Below are 7002 nucleotides of genomic sequence, written 5' to 3'. Positions count from 1 at the left end.
ACATGCAGACAATCATTACGTGCATGAGGAAGCGCCACTGATCGAGTAGGAAACCCTTCCTTCTTTGTGTATCGCCCAACGGGCCCGAATAGCCCATTCGTAAAAACGCTCCATCTCGGAAAGGAGCCACAAAGTCCGTCGGGTCATCCCTGGTCTCATTCCCGAAACGTAAAGCCGCCCGGATTTGTTCAGAAGAGAACTGAACTTCTTGATTGTTGACGGTTGCTCGCATAACCGGGGGCTTAACGCGGCAATCGTATTCCACCGTCTGCCAAAAATCCTCAATATTGGGTAAGGATATTGGCAGGGTAGTTGTGATCGCGTGGAATATCCGCGAGCGAAGGAGGAAAGTGATGATTTCGCGGTAATCCTCCACACCACTCGCATCTGGGTCTAACGTAATATACATATTATGCCCAGGGAAGAATTGTCTCTGGTTATCTCCCCCGTCATCGCCACCAGCACCTCCAGCACCAGCAACAGCATCCATATCTGCAACAAACGAACCAAGTTAGATACACGTTAAGGCATAACACAAGTTCGCTTGTTACCATGAGCGAAGTTGTGATAAAGTCTGTATAGGCGAAGTTAAAGATGGGGCGAAGTTGGGAACAACTTCGCTTCATCTTTAAGTTCGTCTAATAACTAATACGAAAAAAGGTCCAGGCGAAGTTAATGAAAACTTCGCCTCACCACAACATCGCCTCAGGCGAAGTTAAACCTCAGGCGAAGTTGCGGATAACTTCGCCTAATCCTTAAATTCGCCTGAATCTGAATCGGCGGTTGATAGGTTTATGAAACAACGTGCATTTGGTGATTTCGTGATTAAGGAATCCGGAAAACATGATATTATGGTTATCTAGACGATCAATGTGTGAACGACCACGTTAAAACAAGTTTGAAACCGGGTTTAAGGATCGAACGTCCGAGGTCACTAACCGGGTGTCGAAACAACCTAGGATTAACAACCATGAACATCGATTATAAGATATAACGACACTACGAACCTTGAATCGATAACGGAAACTGAGAAAAAGAACAAAGATGAAATCGAAAGACAAGTTCGCTGGTAATCGGATAAGTTCGCTGAAAATACGGAGATTAAGTTCGCTGAAGTTTGAAAATTATGAAACTGTTGACCTTAAAAATTCCTTTATATAGGAGCGGATTTATACAGGCGAAGTTGTGGATAACTTCGCCTAGGGAGAAGTTATTCACAAGTTCGCCGATATATCAAATTTTACAAAATCAACCCCTATAATTTGAACAATTTGCAATTAAGTTTTAAAACTTCCTTAAAGAATTAAATGACACGATCAAGTCCAAGTAACCAGTTATAAAATCATAAACTACCTAAGTACGGAAAACTTTTAAAAATTAAAGTACAAGGGATCAAATTTCAGTCTCGACAGGGACTACTACGTTTTAGAAAAGATCCGAACAGGAATCATACTAACTACGTGACTGTCACATAGATCCGTGTTTAGCTGTATTATGACATAAAGAAACAGGTTGTAGGCAGGTAAATAACTTAAGATGGTTTTCATCGTTTCTGTGATACGAGTTAAGTTCAATTAAGCTCAAAAATTAAGTAGGCAACAACTCAGAGATTAAGATGCCTCCTATCTATTCTCAAAGCGTATTTGGCTTTCCCCAAGTCACCCCGAATTGACTTCGACCCATAGTGTCTGATTAAGTTTTAAGTATTCTTCATCTACTTCCCGTTCTCTTTCTTACTCCATGATTGAGAAGTCTTGACATTGTCAGCTCTAGAATGTTTCAATAACTCATTTTTAATTTTTTTTTTTTTTAATAAACATTTACATAGACTTCAGAGTAGTAAACAACTGCAAGTCCCGAATCTGGATGACTGCAGTTTCTTCACACACTATCTTTACGGGAATCAGAACACTAACAGGCTCGTGTATGACTGGGTAATCGCTTTTCTGCCTATCATTCGGAAAGATATATATGAAGACATGCAGAACTCTTAAGAAGTTTCCACATAAAATCGAGTAGATTTAGTTAGCATCACTTCTACTTTTACGCACCATAAAAAGCTACCATGACATACAATGACTGTTCTTAAGCCTTTTAAGCCTAATAACTTCACTAGTTAAGCACACAGAATCAGTATATCTATCATTTTCCAAGGTTGGATCAATTTTCTGTTAAAACATAGTAACAGAACTTCTTACGAAGTAGTAGACTTGAAAAATAATTTCATTTCCCTAAAAGAAAAATTTAACTTCTATCGCCCCGACCAAATCAAAGTCTTCAGGTCAACGGCTATCCCGAAGATCCAATGGATCAGCTGGACCGACCACATACTAGTATGTGTCCTTCTAACTAAGTATGATCGACTAATTTTAAGCGAAAGAATGAAAACTCATCATAAACCGCCCCGGTCGCTTACAGTCGTCTGGTTAACGGCTATCCTCATATTCTACAAGTAGAAATGAGGACCAAACATATCCTAAGACATGTCCATCAAACTGAGGTAACCGACATTGTTCTAAGCGATAGTGACGTTTTTTTTTTTTTTTTTTTTTCCGAATATGCACAAAAAGCATGGTTACTCGGGATTGATCATCCCATTCAACTCAACAAGGTTTTGAAATCTTGATTTGTCAAACGCTTTAGTATATAAATCAGCGAAATTATCAAGCGTATCCACCTTTTCAAGCACAATCAGTTTCTTCTCAGCACAATCCCGTATAAAATGATGACGTATGTCAATATGTTTAGTTTTACTGTGCTTCACGGGATTGTTAGTTACTGAGATAGCAGCTGTGTTATCAATGCAAATAGGAGTAAGTAAGAAATTCAGACCATAGTCGCGCAACTGTTGTTGAATCCACAGAACCTGGGAGCAGCAGTTGGATGCTGCCATGTATTCTGCCTCACATGTTGAAATGGCGACTGATGTCTGCTTCTTGCATTGCCAGGACACTAATCTGCCTCCTAGAAACTGACATCCTCCAGTAGTTGACTTCCGACTCTGATTGCACCCTCCATAATCAGAATCTGTGTAAGCGACCAACTCCAAGTCTCCTCCTCTCGGGTACCACAACCCCAGCTTCGGCTTGCCCTTGAGATATCGCAGTATCCTCTTCGCACCCTTCAAATGAGATTCTTTTGGGTTTGCCTGAAAGCGTGCACAAAGACAAACAGCAAACATTATATCAGGCCTAGAAGCAGTTAAGTACATTAAAGAACCTATAATAGCCCGATACTGAGTTGGGTCCACATCTGCGTCATTGTCAGAATCAGCACCCAATTTATGGTTGACGCAAATTGGAGTATCGAATGGAGTGCTGTCCTCCATTTTGAAGCGTTTGAGCACATCATGGACATACTTGGTCTGATGAATGAACATCCCATCCTTCTTCTGATCAACCTGCAATCCCTAAAAAGAAAGTTAGTTCACCCATAGCACTCATTTCAAACCTTTTCTTCATGACGGCCTCAAACTCTTGACACATGGAGACTTTTGATGCAGCAAAGATAATGTCATCCACGTAGACTTGCACCAGCAGGAAGTCGCTTCCTTCTCTCTTGACGAACAACGTGCTATCTATCTTCCCTCTTTCAAACCCATTTTCAAGCAAGTAATCTGATAAGGTTGAGTACCAGGCACGAGGTTCCTGATGTAGTCCATACAACGCCTTGCTTAACTTGTACACGTGATCAGGAAAGTCTTGGTCAGGAAAACCCGGAGGCTGCTCAACGTACACAACCTCATCAACTTTCCCATTTAGGAACGCACTTTTCACGTCTAGCTGAAATACCTTCATCTTCTTATAAGCAGCAAATGCCAAAAACAATCTAATGGCTTCCAATCTTGCAACAGGAGCGAACACTTGATAATTCTTCCATTTTCTTGAATTGAGCCAGCTCTTCTTGCATGGCCTCGACCCACGAGCTGTCCTTTAGAGCCATTTGATAATTCTTTGGTTCAATCTGGCTGATAAAGCAGGTGTACAAGCATTCGTTGATTATGCCTGTCTCCTTAATGCTTGTGTAAACACAGGTGTGCTCATTCAAGCTACGTCTTGTTTGTACACCGGAGGACACATCACCAATCACATTCTCCAAAGGGTGATCTTTATGAATTCTCGTGGTCGGAACAGAACCGACATGCAAATTGTCTTCCAAGTTAGAAGAGAGCTCGTCAAAGGTTGTTTCTTGCTGAGAGTGAAACGGATTGAAAAATTCTTCTTCAGGAGAGGCAGCAGGGGTATCGATAGCATTTGATGAGGAAGGTTGACATTTATCAAACAGCTGTCTTTGTACTAGATTTTCTTCCTCATCAAGGATCATCTTCGTAGCAACTCTCTCTTCTTCTTCTGCACTATCCAAAAACGGTATGTTAAAAGACTTAAAAAGTCTATCATAGTCGAAAAACTCAGCAGGTCCGTTGCTTGGTTTTGGCGGTTTGTAACTTGTGATATCGGTGTTACACACCACCTCAACCTTGCCGGTCGATGTATTAAAGACACGTTTGTTGGGAGTCCCAACAACATAACCGACTAAGATTCCTTCATCGGCTACCTCACCAAATTTAGAATTTGTCTTTAAAATCGAACAAGGGGACCCGAATGGTTCAAGACCACTCAAGTTGGGCTTCCTCCCATGCATAAGCTCATAACACGTTTTATTAAGTCTTTTAACAGTCAAGACTCTATTAAGGATATAGCAGGCTGTAGCAACAGCTTCAGCCCAAAACACCACAGGAAGCTTCGAATCAGCCAGCATAGTTCTGGCTCCTTCAATTAACGTTCTATTCTTCCTCTCAGCCACTCCATTCTGTTGCGGAGTATACGGAGCGCTGTACTGGTGCTCAATCCCTTTCTGAAGGCAGAAGATCTCCATTTCAAAATTCTTGAACTCTGTTCCATTGTCACTCCTGATGAACTTAACCCTTTTATCCATAACGTTCTCAACTTTGGTAATCAAATTCTTCACCATCTGAGCCGTTTCATCTTTTGATTTCAGGAAATATACCCACGAATACCGTGAGTAATCATCAGTGATCACCAAGCAATAAGAAGTACCTCCTAGACTTTTTGCATTCACGGGACCGAAGAGATCCATGTGAAGCAATTCTAGAGTACTGACAATAGAATTGACCTTCTTGGTGAGATGGGATTTCTTGTGTTGCTTTCCCTTCTTGCACGCTAGACATTTGTCTTCAAAGTTGAAACTTTTCAAGGGAACGCCCAGCACAAGTCCATTCTTGACAATGTGGTTCATCTTCCGAAGATGAATGTGCCCCGATTCGCTCGCTTTTGTCATAAGGCATGATTCTTCCGTGGCCATTTCAGTCGACCTCATATCCATAATATACTTATTCCTCTCACGTGGAGCCTTCATCACAATCCACTCCTCTGGTATTTGAAAACCAGGATGCAACACAATCGCCTCATTCTTTGTAAAATGTACGGTGTACTCCTTATCACAAATCTGCGACACACTCAGCAGATTGTGCTTCAATTCTTCGACAAAGTTTACTTTCTCTAGAGTCATCTTTCCATTAGACACCGTTCCCATTCCTGTAATCTTGCCTCCACTTTCTCCTGCAAAGCTCACTCTCCCTCCTTGAACAGGTTTCAAATCGTGTAACAAGTTTTTGTTACCCGTCATGTGCCGGGAACAGCCGCTATCCACAACCCAAAGATTATTGGCAGCCCTATTCAACTGTTCCTGCACGATTAAAGCAGAGAGTTAAAATTTGGGGACCCAAGACCAATTGGTCTTGGATCTATACCTCCCGAACTTTGGCTTTCCAGAGTTAGTCTCTGTATAATTCCTGTAAGTCCTATTAGTATACCTCCTTGTAGATTGATTGTGAGGCCTTCCAAACCTTTGTGAATTGAAAGAATTATAGCTTGTGGTTTGGTTATTAGCAGTGTAAAACTGAGATTGGTTTCTTTGAAAACCTGAATTAGTCACATTTCTGAATTTTGAATGGTTTTCATTTTTACCAGTATTATTATTACCATTAGACTTATTCTCAGTTTTAGTAGGCCTCACACCTCTGAATCTCTGCTTCAGAGGGCAATCTGCAACTAGGTGCCCTAATTGATTACACCTAAAATAACACCTATGTTCAACCTTTTTATCAACAGGTGTTTTAGATGTCGAGGCATTATTACCGCCCGTTTGTCTCACATAAGGTGGGACATACGGGTTTAGCGGAGAACTCTTTTTAGTTGTTTTAACTTTCTCTCCACTATCTGGCAATACCGCCTCCTCTTTTGCCTTACCAGGCTCGGATGACTTATCCGAACTTGATGAGACTGGACTCGGATCAGAAATTTTAACACTTGAAACAGGCGAACTTGTTTCGCCTCTACTAACATCTGGTTCTTTACTAGTTACTTTAATTGGAACTGTCTGAACAACCTCAAAGTCAACAGATTTCTGAACACTAGGATTAAAAGTGTAATTGTGATTATAAGGTGGTGGAACCTCATGATAACCAATTCCTCCCCTCTTAACAGAGGAACCTTGATCACTAACAAGGTGATCAAGAATAGCAGAGGAATTTCTGAACTGCTCAAGTTTTCTATTCAGTTCCACCACTTTCACCTGGTGATCAGCAATCGGTTTTTCTCTTTCAGCTATTAGCTTGGTTTTTTCTTCCAAAACTTCATAGCTTAGATCAATCACTTGTATTTTTTCAGCAAGTTTTGCTTTTAGACTTTTAATATCCTTTTCACAAGCTTTTATTTTAACTTTATAGCTATTTTCTCTTGCTTTAGTAAAGTGATGATCTTCTTTTAAAGTTTTAAACTCAGCATCCAAACCAACATACTGATCAGTTATAGTTGCTAATTGCTCAGACAAGTTTTCACATTTAGAACAAGTAGGTTTAGAACATACCTCGGAGAGCTGGTCTTTAACATCTGCCATGAGAGCTTTTTCTTCTCCGGTAACCTTCTCATTTCCTTCAGTTTCAACCTTCGCCAAATTGGCCTGTTCGAAAGTTTCTTCAGA

The sequence above is a fragment of the Bidens hawaiensis genome, unplaced genomic scaffold (assembly GCF_021521415.1).
Source record: "Bidens hawaiensis isolate Kalapana, Puna unplaced genomic scaffold, B.hawaiensis_p1.1 tig00060075_1, whole genome shotgun sequence".
Lineage (NCBI taxonomy): Eukaryota > Viridiplantae > Streptophyta > Magnoliopsida > Asterales > Asteraceae > Bidens > Bidens hawaiensis.
The sequence above is the reverse complement of the archived record's forward strand: the minus strand, read 5'-3'. Positions refer to the sequence as shown.